The sequence below is a fragment of the Sardina pilchardus genome, chromosome 1 (genome assembly GCF_963854185.1).
Source record: "Sardina pilchardus chromosome 1, fSarPil1.1, whole genome shotgun sequence".
Classification (NCBI taxonomy): domain Eukaryota; kingdom Metazoa; phylum Chordata; class Actinopteri; order Clupeiformes; family Clupeidae; genus Sardina; species Sardina pilchardus.
In genome coordinates, this window is record NC_084994.1 from 1,689,756 (window position 1) to 1,702,285 (window position 12,530).

At 45.6% G+C, this 12,530-nt stretch overlaps 1 protein-coding gene and 1 long non-coding RNA gene across 2 annotated transcripts in view; both read right to left on the reverse strand.

Annotated features, from left to right (window-relative positions):
• LOC134081284 (uncharacterized) overlaps positions 1-4,502 on the reverse strand; it is a 48,547-nt gene extending 44,045 nt beyond the window's left edge. Inside the window, exons 1-2 of the long non-coding RNA XR_009939526.1 lie at positions 4,332-4,502; positions 2,985-3,161 (exon numbers count right to left, since the gene is read on the reverse strand). This is a non-coding gene — a long non-coding RNA (uncharacterized LOC134081284). The remainder of the gene's footprint in view (positions 1-2,984; positions 3,162-4,331) is intronic.
• The window catches only part of LOC134080710 (NACHT, LRR and PYD domains-containing protein 12-like), a 410,628-nt gene that overhangs the window by 208,638 nt on the left and 189,460 nt on the right, over positions 1-12,530 (reverse strand). The window lies entirely within an intron of this gene.

Below are 12,530 nucleotides of genomic sequence, written 5' to 3' on the forward strand. Positions count from 1 at the left end.
AAGCCATTTCCACTAAAAAATCAGCTCAATATTATGTGCAAGACTGATGTTTACCAAGCATGCAAACGTGTTAATCTGCACGTATGACGATAGTGCACGTGTTAATGCACTATCGTCATACGTTTTCTCATAGTGACATGGCTATCCCGACATATGTTCTGATGTAGCCTAATGGGGCGCACGGAGGTGACCGGCGGGACAAACGCGAAATGACAAGGTGTTAACTAAACAATTGAGTAGACCTAAGGTCGACAGGCTTTGTGGTTAAAACGATGAAAACCAGTAGGTTAGTCTGTCACAGCTAACTTCGTTCAAGCACAGTAGCTTAGACTAGTTTACACGCGCAGAAATTAAAAGTCAATATCAGCATCACAAGATTGCTGTCATTATCGGAAAATCCAGACACGTCAAACTGGACGCGAACGCGTGGCAAAAACAAAACAACTTCATAAATTATGTCTTTTTCAAACCTTGAAAACACCACATTAAAATCCAAGCATTTTCAAGGATTTCAAGCACCCATACGAACCCTGACACACACACTCTAGTTCAAAGTTGTTGCCTACCGTCGTCTTCCCTCGTTCTGTGCCCCGTACCTAGTGACATAAGTCACGTGACTTATCGCGATTCATTTTTTCTATCAACCGGTGCGAATCGTCACGCATTTGTATCGATTTTTATTCGTGTCACGATGCATCGTTACATCCCTAGTTACTAGCGCTACTTTGAGCTGCAGAGGACATAGATTCTGGTGGATGGAGGTGACTAGCGCTACTTTGAGCTGCAGAGGGCATAGATTCTGGTGGATGGAGGTTACTAGCGCTACTTTGAGCTGCAGAGGGCATAGATTCTGGTGGATGAAGGTGACTAGCGCTACTTAGAGCTGCAGATTCAGGTGGATGGAGGTTACTAGCGCTACTTTGAGCTGCAGAGGACATAGATTCTGGTGGATGGAGGTTACTAGCGCTACTTTGAGCTGCAGAGGGCATAGATTCTGGTGGATGGAGGTGACTAGCGCTACTTTGAGCTGCAGAGGGCATAGATTCTGGTGGATGGAGGTGACTAGCGCTACTCTGAGCTGCAGAGGGCATAGATTCTGGTGGATGGAGGTGACTAGCGCTACTCTGAGCTGCAGAGGGCATAGATTCTGGTGGATGGAGGTGACTAGCGCTACTTTGAGCTGCAGAGGGCATAGATTCTGGTGGATGGAGGTGACTAGCGCTACTTGGAGCTGCACAGGGCATAGATTCTGGTGGATGGAGGTGACTAGCGCTACTTTGAGCTGCAGAGGGCATAGATTCTGGTGGATGGAGGTGACTAGCGCTACTTTGAGCTGCAGAGGGCATAGATTATGGTGGATGGAGGTGACTAGCGCTACTTTGAGCTGCAGAGGACATAGATTCTGGTGGATGGAGGTAACTAGCGCTACTTTGAGCTGCACAGGGCATAGATTCTGGTGGATGGCACTAATCTATGGCAAAAGGTATCAGCACAATATTTAAGTGCAGGCCCATTGGCATACACACAGGGCCCGACTACATACAGTAGGCTATATAAACTTCTGGTAGTTGTTAAATGTTGACAGGATAGAGACTTAACCTCATCACCACCACTACACACATGCGCGCACGCACACACACACACACACACACACACACACACGTGTGTACACACACATGCGTTCGCGCACGCACACACACACACACACACACACACACACTACATCACTCAGATCACAGCCCCACAGCCTGAAACAGAGTTAAACATCTGAATATTAATCACCAATCCTCTACTCTCTCACACACACTCGCACTCACATACACACACACACACACAAACTCCCCTGCCTCCCTCAGTCACCCTACTATCTGTCTCATCTGTCGCCCCTCATCACCACCAGTACAAGGACACACACACACACACACACTCACCACCACCCTCAAACATTCCTACTTTCCTCTCTCCAACCCTCCTCACTCTCTCACTCCCCCAACCAACACACACACACACACAAACGCACGCATGCACACACGCACGCACACACACAAGCACACACACACACACACACACTCCTCCCTTCATCCCTCCCTCCCAGACTCTCATCCCCCCCTCCACCATAACACACACACACACACACTCTGCTGTCTTTAACCTCTTCATCACCACTATTAGGACTGGCACGCGCGCGCGCTCGCACACACACACACACACACACACACACACACACACACACACACACACACACACACACACACACACACACACACACACACACACTCTGCTGTCTTTAACCTCTTCATCACCACTATTAGGACTGGGATGCGCGCACACACACACACACACTACATGAAGTGATGCTTACCATAGTTCCTCCAGTTTGCAGTTGTGATGACAAAGAGCAGAACATAAAAGTTCCACTCCTGAGTCCAGCAGCTTATTGATACCCAGGTGCAGCACTCTGAGATTTGATGAGTGTGATGTCTTCAGTGCAGAGGCCAGATAGGAACAGCTCTTATCAGTCAGATTACACAACTGCAGCCTGAAACAGAGTTAAACATCTGAATATTAATCACCAATCCTCTACTCTCTCACTCCTCTACTCTCTTGCTCACTCACGCTCACACTCACGCGCACGCGCACGCACGCGCACGCACACACACACACACACACACACACACACACACACACACACACACACACACTCCTCTCCCTCCACTCCTACCTACCTCCCTCACTCATCCCCCGCCCACACACACAAACACTCTCACCACCACCACCCCCCCACACACACACTTTCCTCCATTATCTCCCTCACTCTCACCCCCCCAACAACCACCACACACACACACTCTCTCACACACACTCCTCCCTTCATCCCTCCTTCCCGGACTCTCAGGCCCCGACCACACACACCCACACACACACCCACACACCTACACACCTACACACACACACACACACACACTACATAAAGTGAAGCTTACCGTAGTGTCTCCAGTTTGCAGTTGTGATGACAAAGAGCAGAACATAAAAGTTCCACTCCTGAGTCCAGCAGCTGATTGGTACTCAGGTTCAGCACTCTGAGATTTGATGAGTGTGATGTCTTCAGTGCAGAGGCCAGATAGGAACAGCTCTTATCACTCAGATTACAGCTATCCAGCCTGAAACAGAGTTAAAGAGATAAACATCTGAATATTAATCACCAATCCTCTACTCTCACACTCACACTCACACTATCACTCACACACACACACACACACACACACACACACACACACAGACTCCCCTCCTTCCACTCCTACCTCCCTCACTCACCCCCCCCACACACACACACACACACACACAAACTCTCTCACCACCACCACCCCCCCCCCACACACACTTTCCTCCATTCTCTCCCTAACTCTCACCCCCCCACCCCCCAACAACCACCACACACACACACTCCTCCCTTCATCCCTCCCTCCCAGACTCTCAGGCCCCGACCACACACACCCAGACCCACACCTACACACACACACACACACACACACCCACACACCAACACACACCCACACACCCACCCACACACACACACACACACACACACACACACACACACACACACACACACACACACACACACACACACACACTACATGAAGTGAGGCTTACCGTAGTGTCTCCAGTTTGCAGTTGTGATGACAAAGAGCAGAACATAAAAGTTCCACTCCTGAGTCCAGCAGCTTATTGCCACTCAGGTGCAGCACTCTGAGATTTGATGAGTGTGATGTCTTCAGTGCAGAGGCCAGATAGGAACAGCTCTTATCACTCAGACCACATCTCTGCAGCCTGAAACAGAGTTAAACATCTGAATATTAATCACCAATCCTCTACTCTCTCACTCACACTATCACTCACTCACACACACACACACACACACACACACACACACACAGAGACTCCCCTCCCTCCACTCCTACCTCCCTTACTCATCCCCCCACTACACACACACACACACACAAACACTCTCTCACCACCACCCCTCCCCCCCCCACACACACACACTTTCCTCCATTCTCTCTCTCACTCTCACCCCCCCCAACCAACACACACACACACACACACTCCTCCCTTCATCCCTCCCTCCCAGACTCTCATTCCCCCTCACACTCACTGATGTCTTTAACCTCATCATCACCACTACAAGGATGCGTGCACACACACACACACACACACACACACACACACACACACACACACACACACACACACACACACACACACACACGTACACACACACACACACACACACACACACACACACACACACTACATGAAGTGATGCTTACCATAGTTTCTCCAGTTTGCAGTTGTGATGACAAAGAGCAGAACATAAAAGTTCCACTCCTGAGTCCAGCAGCTTATTGATACCCAGGTGCAGCACTCTGAGATTTGATGAGTGTGATGTCTTCAGTGCAGAGGCCAGATAGGAACAGCTCTTATCACTCAGATCACAGCTCCACAGCCTGAAACAGAGTTAAACATCTGAATATTAATCACCAATCCTCTACTCTCTCACTCACTTTCTTACACACACACACACACACACACACACACACGCACACACGCACACACGCACACACGCACACACGCACACACACACACCAAGGGGCTTGGTCCACTCCAGACTGACCGTCAGCTGAGCGTGGACCTGCACTTGAGCTGTTCTCCTTTCTCCTGGTCAGCAGGATGGACTCTTGTCCTCCTCCTTGGACCGTGGACTGGGGGACGGGTGCTGTGGACTAATGACCTCAAACTCTCTTTTGTCTGCACTGCAATTCATATGCTGAATCTACACACATGATGTCACTAATGCACTTTATATTTACACTCTGGACTTTAGCTCAGCTTAGTCTCCTCATGTAGCCATCTTGTGTTGTGTTGTAATGTTTTAATGTAATAGTCTTTAATGTTCTCACAGCAAAGTTAGAGGCTGGAGATGGAAAGATCATCTGTTTTACCTTCTATCTATCACCTGGGCTGTTAGCATTGAGCTTTTCATGGGCTTGGCTGTCCCTGGGTTTGTAGGTATCTCTTGTAGCCTCTTGACTATTGCTGTATTCTCCTGTGAGGTGTACAGTGTGTCCCTCTTCAGAGAGCTGCTGTATTCTCCTGTGAGGTGTACAGTGTGTCTCTTCTGAGAGCTGATGTATTCTCCTGTGAGGTGTACAGTGTGTGTCTCTTCTGAGAGCTGCTTTATTCTCCTGTGAGGTGTACAGTGTGTCTCTTCTGAGAGCTGCTGTATTCTCCTGTGAGGTGTACAGTGTGTGTCTCTTCTGAGAGCTGATGTATTCTCCTGTGAGGTGTACAGTGTGTGTCTCTTCTGAGAGCTGCTGTATTCTCCTGTGAGGTGTACAGTGTGTCCCTCTTCTGTGAGGTGTATTATTCTCCTGTGAGGTGTACAGTGTGTCCCTCTTCTGAGAGCTGCTGTATTCTCCTGTGAGGTGTACAGTGTGTGTCTCTTCTGAGAGCTGCTGTATTCTCCTGTGAGGTGTACAGTGTGTGTCTCTTCTGAGAGCTGATGTATTCTCCTGTGATGTGTACAGTGTGTGTCTCTTCTGAGAGCTGCCAGATCTTTATTCTCCTGCACAGTAAACATCCAAATGCTAGCAGCCGCACACACACACACTCGACGCAATCCACACTCTCTCACACACACACACTCCCCACTTTTCACATTGCTTGCCAGTTTCCTAGACACACACATCAGGAAGTAGAGCTTCACACTCCCCCACACTGGCATCTATGGACTCCCACCCCAAACTGCTTATTCCTACACATCACAATATAGTAATAATGCTCCACTTTTTCAGTGTGAGATTAAATATGATCAGAATTCATATAACAAAAATTGGTCATTACATTTTACAATCTGGATGGCATTCCTCGTGTCTTAGTTGACCATATCACAGAATAACTGATTTCACATGACTCACCACAGTGTGTCCAGTCTGCAGTTAGTGTGCTTCAGTCCAGCAGACAGCAGCTCCACTCCAGAATCCTTCAGGGGATTCTTATTCAGGTTCAACTCTCTCAGCTGTGAGTGTTCTGACTGGAGAACTGATGATATTTCCTTACAGAAATCTCCAATGAGACCACACCTGTACAGTCTACAATGAGATTACAAATACACCTTGTTATTCCAACTCCATGCTACATTGGTTTATTTAACTTTTTACTTCATGGATACAGTTTGAGTACAAAATATACTCCCATGAAACATACACCCATGAAACACAAACACACACACACACATCCTCACACCCCGTCGCCCCATAACACATACTGTATACACACACACTCAAGGGAGACACATGTGTAGGAGCCAAATTAAGCATTTGATTTTCTGTCTAGTGAATAGTAGTGAGTGTGTATGTGTAATGTATGGATGAGTGAGTGAGTGAGTGAGTGAGTGAGTCTGCCTACCGGTCACCTAGAGGACGGTTGGGAGGCTGAAGGTGCGTGTGGCTCAGAGGGCAAGTCTGTGTCTGTGTGGTGGTGTGCCGTGACAAGCCAAGCCGTTTGACTATATAAGAGACTGCTCTAGTTTAATTGTTTATTTCATTTTTCCTCAAGTTTCTGTACCATCAACAACAACAATAAATGGTCTTTGAACTGACTGGATCAACTTACATTACTCATCTATTCACCAGCACACGTCAAGATATATCCAGCTCAGTCACCAGTAACAGCAATTCAGGGAGTAAAGGGACGACCAGAAAGAGCTACTACAATGTGTGTGTGTGTGTGTGTGTGTGTGTGTGTGTGTGAGAGAGAGAGTGAGTAAGAAGTGACAGTGTGTGTGTGTGTATGTGTGTGTGTGTGTGGGGGGGGGGGGGTTCTTTAGACAATGCAATGATTTTGATCTGACATTTGTCAGCGTTATGCTGAAGTCTTCCACATAGCTACTAAATGCACAATGTTACGTCCCTGTGTGTTTCTTTCAGCGTGTGTTTGCTTTGATCTGCTTGTTTCTTTCTGTGTCTTGTGTTTCTGTTCATTTCAGATGGTCCCGTGGGCAATCAGCTCTTAATTGCCGGGCGCTGTGATTGGGTGTCGGCCCTTTAAAAGGGGCTTCTCACGTCAGAGAGGGAGGTTCTTGGGCATTCGCGTTGGTCTTTAGATTTTGGCTACCTCACCACGCTAGGCTACTCTGCTCCGCTCCACTCCGCTGCTGTTTTGCCGTCGCTCCGGCCTGCTCTCGGAGTGAGAGTCGGGAAAAGGCTGGGGATCGCCTGGGCCTACTTTTTGGAGGCCTTTCGTATTGGGCAGCCTTCATTTTTCATTCTCTAAGATTTTTTCTATTATCTTTTTGTAAATAAATACTTTTGAATTTACTACTTCGTTTTCACCATCTCCCATTTTTTGTTCATGTCCCGTAAACCGTAGACTGGGACATGACAACAATGTGTACAAGATGTCATGAATGCGTTCCCTGTGTTTGTGGATCTTTTTTGTAGCCTCTCTACATCAGGACCAGAAATGTGTTGTTGGGTGAGGTGTACAAAGGGACATCCTTTGCTGATATTAACATTACAGTAAAGGGAAACTATGCAGGTTTGGTGATTTCTTCGCCAGTTTCGCTTTCGCTTTCGCTTTTCATTTTCGCTCATTTTACACTTGCAGGTTTCTGAACAGAGCTTCCCCTACAGCTTTAGCGTGTATATTTTACAACACTACACAATCGGTCAGTGTGCCTTTTCATGAGCATGATCGCGAGGCTGAAGACGTTTCCCATAGCACACCGTTGCATGCGTGTATTTTCCACTCAGAGGCGCTAGGGGGAAGCGAGACAGCCGTCATTCAACCCAGAATAAGTCAAATAACCATTCCAATGACTCCGAAGCTGACAGTCTGTGTCCCATGTACAGTACAGGGCCCAAATATAGTCCTGAGTCTGTGTCCCACGTACAGTACAGTACAGGGCCCAAATATAGTCCTGAGTCTGTGTCCCATGTACAGTACAGTACAGGGCCCAAATATAGCCCTGAGTCTGTGTCCCACGTACAGTACAGGGCCCAAATATAGTCCTGAGTCTGTGTCCCACGTACAGTACAGTACAGGGCCCAAATATAGTCCTGAGTCTGTGTCCCACGTACAGTATAGTACAGGGCCCAAATACAGTCCTGAGTCTGTGTCCCACGTACAGTACAGTACAGGGCCCAAATATAGTCCTCCTGAGTCTGTGTCCCCTGTACAGTACAGTACAGGGCCCAAATATAGTCCTGAGTCTGTGTCCCACGTACAGTACAGGGCCCAAATATAGCCCTGAGTCTGTGTCCCACGTACACAGAGGTGGACATCCCAGGTTCACAAAGTAAAAGTCCTGATGCCATTAGTAACCATTTAGTAAACCAGATCATCCTAATGAGCAGCCAGGTAGATCAGATAACTAGTGATATCACCTGTGTTAAGTGAACAGGTAGAAAGAATATATGGCAGGACTTTTACTTTCTGGACCCAGGATGTCAACTTCTGCATGTACACAATGTGTGATGAGAATTGTGTCATCAACACGGCATGTGGGGGGTGTGGTGTGCCTCCCCACATGTGTGACCGTGTGTCAATGACGCACGAATATGCCACTTCCTCAACACTAACTCCTCTGAGCTTGTGTGAGCTTGTTCTGTGGTTGTAGATCTTTCTTCAGTCTCTAACTTTTCACCCGCTTCACTTATGAATGCAGCTGCTGAATCACTTCCATCTCCCTGACAGCTAGTGAGCTCCAGGTGTCTTTCCCCACATCTTAGCAGGGCCTTTACACACACACACACACACACACACACACACACACACACACACACACACACACACACACACACACACACACACACACACACCTACACACACACACACACACACACACACACACACACACACACACACACACACACACACACACACACACACACACACCTACACACACACACACACACACACACACACACACACACACACACCTACACACACACACACACACACACACACACACACACACACACACACACACACACACACACACACACACACACACACACACACACACACACACACACACACAGTGTGTTACATCTTAGCAGGGCCTTTAAGCAGGAAATACACCAACCCGACGGTTGGACATCTGGAGGAGTTGTATGGGGTTGGGAAGAAATTGGGGTAACACTTTACATTACAGATCGGTAATAAGTGGGCAATGTTATGGTAATATGTATGCAATTTAATGGTAATGATATTTTTAAACCACATATTACAAATAATTAATGTGTAATTTCAGATGGTCCCGTGGGCAATCAGCTCTTAATTGCCGGGCGCTGTGATTGGGTTTCCGCCCTTTAAAAGAGGCTTCCCACATCAGAGAGGTTCTTGGACATTCGCGTTGGTCTTTGGATTTTGGCTACCTCGTCACGCTATAAATATTTAGGATTTACTTATTGTGACATAATATGTGACCTGTTATCTGGTGTTATGAAGAAATAAATGAGGTAATTTCACAATAACTATTATGGTATCAGGGCTGTTCAAAAGGTTTTCTGTACGGTGGGGAGTGGGACAAACAGTATTTTACTTTCATCATAATAGAATATAATAGAATAGAATATATACTTTTTTGATCCTGTGAGGGAAATTCGTTTCTCTGCATTTAACCCAATTTAACCGAATTAGTGAACACACACAGCACACACACAGTGAGGTGAATCACACACTAACCCAGAGCAGTGAGCTGCCTGCCCAACCAGCGGTGCTCGGGGAGCAGTGAGGGGTTACCTTGCTCAAGGGCACTTCAGCCGTGGTGGACTGGTCGGGGATCGAACCGGCAAGCCCTAACCAGTACACCACGGCTGCCCCAATAACAGATAACAGGTCACATTTTACCATCAAACTAACTACTACAAAAACTTTGACCATGTGTAATTGTGCTATAACACTTAGAAGTTACTATGTAATTTAGTCCTTTAGTTTATAGCACCATCATGTTGGTATAATTACAGAAATGTTATGTCACAATAAGTAAATCCATAGCTTCGGTAAGTACATATTTGCAGCAGTTATTTACCTCCGCCAAGGAGGTATATGTTTTCATCGGGGACCGGCGTTTGTCTGTCTGTCTGTCTGTTTGTCTGTTTGTTTGTCTGTCTGTTTGTTAGCAAGATAACTCGAAAAGTAATGGATGGATTTCGATGAGATTTTCAGGGAAGGTCAGACATGACCCAAGGAAGAAACCATTACATTTTGGGACTGATCTGTAATTCCTTTCGGGATTCCAGAGGCGTTTATGTATTTAGCTTAGTGGTGTAATGGCATGGTATGGCCACGTGGTGGCGATCTGAATAGTTTCGGTTCAAATGTATGACAACCTAGGAAGAACAATGCAGGCGGAGGTAGCTGCGCTCTCGGAGTGCTTTTCTAGTTACCGATCTGTAATGTAAAGTGTTACTGAAATTGGTCCGGTGTGTCCCAGTTCATCAGAGGTGGTTGGGAGACTTTTTTCCCGTCGGGATCTCGTCGGGAGACTTTGAGCTTGCTCAGTCAGGGCTAGCTTTGGCGACAGGGTGTTGGGCGTTGGGGTACTCTGATTGGTTGTGCTAATTGCGTGTGTGTAGCCTACAGACTAGGGATGGGCATCGATAACCGGTTCCGTCTTGGAACCGGGTTTAACTTATCAATTCCATCGACATCGTACGTCTTTTTTGTTATCGATTCCCTTAACGATTCCCTCAGCCTGCACGACGTTGGACTTTTTCTGGTTTTCCTGAAATGTTGTGTTACAAACTGTATAAAAGTAACCCCTTGAGCGCGCTCTCTCTCCCTCTCCCTCTCTCGTGCGCGCTCAATGGACACACGCCCCTTGACATGCACAATCGTGAAAGCAATGAAGCATAGAAGACAACTAGCGACATTAGCCTATAATTAATTTCGGTTAGCATCATAGCAAGGCTACTGCACAAATTTGATTCAAACTCTTGCATTCAAGTTGACTGATCATCTCAATGTTTTCCAACTCTAAGACTCAAAAGGGCCTGTCCCAAGGAGAAAAAGTATTAGCCTACCTTGCAACTTAAACACATGTGGGGAAACTGAACAGTCCAACCAGTAGACTAAGCTAGCCAACTATGCTACTTTGTTTACAATTTGAGGCTTCAAGCCGACAGCTGAATTAAAGAGGCAGAGTTGTAATATGAATAGTCATGAATGTCATGAATATCAGAAATGTCAGCAGTATAGATTAGAATATATAAAGAATTATATTACATTATATATATACTGTAGACTATATATACATCTTTATAATTCTTTATAAATAATATGTATATTCCTTATTGTGTTTTAAATAAAGACAAGCTTTTTCTACGCCTTATTGTTAAAAAATCATTGACATTATATGAAAGGAGAGCGATAAAAGGTGACCTTTTGGCGTTAAAGGCGATGCAATGAAAAATGTGGGTGCACCTACATTTTTGGGGAATCGATAAGAGAATTGATAAGGAATTGGATTGATAGGCAGAATCGATAATGCCATCGATATTGATAAAAACTTATCAATACCCATCCCTACTACAGACACATATTGTGTTAGAGGTGTTGGTTGCTGCACCTCGAAATGGCTACTGTAGAAGGTGGTAGAAAGTGAAACCGTGGAAAAGTATGATTGTACCCATAAGGTTTGCTAGACATACATCTAAAATAGACTTGCTTGATACCAGCTTGCTCTAAACCAAATAAAAATGTGCAAATGCAGCAATGATAGATAAACTTATATGAAAAGAATATTTACTCAGATTTTCAAAGTGTGATTCTGCTTAAATAAAAACATGTAACTTTACTTAGAATAGAAGTATGATTTTGCAATAGATTAAAAAACTGTATTTTTTACTTAAACTTTAAAGAATAACTGTTTAGACTTAAAATGTATTTTTTCCTTGAATTTGATAGAATGTTTAATCAAAAAATGCAAGTGTTTTAATTCAACTTATATAGTATGTAATGTTTAATGAAATGTGCTTAGAATAAGTATAGAGGAGAAAGCTTGTAGCTCATGTGCAGGTCTGAGTTCAAAGCAAGGTCACCAGAAAGAGAAAAAAAAAGAGACAAAGACACTTGGTCGTGTCGGAGCGCAATAAGTCTAGACTTGGGCGTGAAAGTAGTATAAAAGGTCTCCTTCGCGCAAGGGCGTAACTTTGGGTCTACCATTGGGGGGGTTAAACTTGCGGCATATTTATCAATTTATTGAATAATTTTCTTGTGCAAAAGGTAACATGCTAATTTGCCGTTCCTTTATTAGAAATACATCATGATGATTTAGGCTAGGCTACTTAACGTAAATGCAGCTGTTCACTTGACTGTTTGTGCCATAATGCCACAGTAGTTGAATTCAGTGTGCTCACATGGCCTTGTGTGTAGGCCTATGTATAAAGTGCGCGCCTGCACTAGCCCTATGAGCCCTAGGCTGTTTTAAGGGCATTTTCACTACCTCTAGTTAAAAGCATTTA